We start from the raw sequence: 1,203 nt of genomic DNA on the forward strand, positions 1-1,203 counted from the left end.
TAATGTACTTTTGTCAGTCTCATGGTCCTCATTACAAACATGTCTACTTCTAAGCACTATATTTTTATTCATTGTTTATTGGTTTATCCTTGCAAATATTTATTTGTTTTAATCGCTTGCAAATATTTATTATTTGTAACAAGCTGTGATGTGTTATAGTGAATTCCCGCCTTCTCTTTTTATAAAAAAAGAGTACTTTGATAAATATGATAAATATTGATGTGAGTTGAAAAATAAATCACTTATAAGTTATTTCAGAGATGCTGAAAAAATAGAATTCCTGTTAAAATTACTTTTAGCTTTTAGACTGTATTTCTTGAATGTGAGGCCGTGTGGCAACTAAATAACATGGGGCCCCAGGATTGTTAGAGCAAAAGCTGGTTCTTGAACTAAGCCCAGTAAAAGTTTTTTAATAAAGCTGTTATAATAAATTTAACTAGATCTAACATTTTATTTGATCAACAAATTTGTATAGAGTATGCATTAATTGGTTATGATAGATTCTAGGTCTAATCTTTCAAGAAAAAGAGAAAGGAACATGGAAACATGAAAAAGAATAGACCAAAATAAGACATCCAGCTCATATCTTAACCTGAAGGATTATTTCCAAATATGTTGAGAAATTGTCTCATCCTTCTGGTAGTGGTATTTAGCATAGAGTAACAGCATCTGACAGCCTTGCTAATATCTGAATTTATTATGATGTGAAGTTTCCAAGTCTTTATTAATTTTTCCTAATTACACTATTAGATATTTTAGAAGTGGAGTGATTAAAGACTGAATTTAAGTTGTGTTTAATGCCTCGTTAGTCAGTACCTTTGATATATCTCAAGATCAAGCAGGAACTTCTAATATGGCATCTGATGTCATATAGAAATGAGATACCAAACAATAAAACAGAAAGGCTGAGAGACTGGAGGAGGAAATCCAAACTCATCAGCATTTTACTTACTCTGGCTTGACACAGCCAGTAAAATGCTTTGAAAGCCATCCTGGGGAGAAGACAAATTCTGAGTGGAACAATGAGATTTCAGTAGCATGGAGAAATTGATGAGATGGCTGAAATCCACCGAATGTGAAATCTCACTTAGCCAGTGCTCCTTAGACAGACTGTGAGAGGAATTCACCACTGGGTTCCCAAGAGACAACCTGTGGTTGAGCCTGGAGGAATATATATATATATATATATATATATATATATAT

The sequence above is a fragment of the Rhinopithecus bieti genome, unplaced genomic scaffold (genome assembly GCF_001698545.2).
Source record: "Rhinopithecus bieti isolate Rb0 unplaced genomic scaffold, ASM169854v2 scaffold_13710, whole genome shotgun sequence".
NCBI classification, from domain to species: Eukaryota; Metazoa; Chordata; class Mammalia; order Primates; family Cercopithecidae; genus Rhinopithecus; species Rhinopithecus bieti.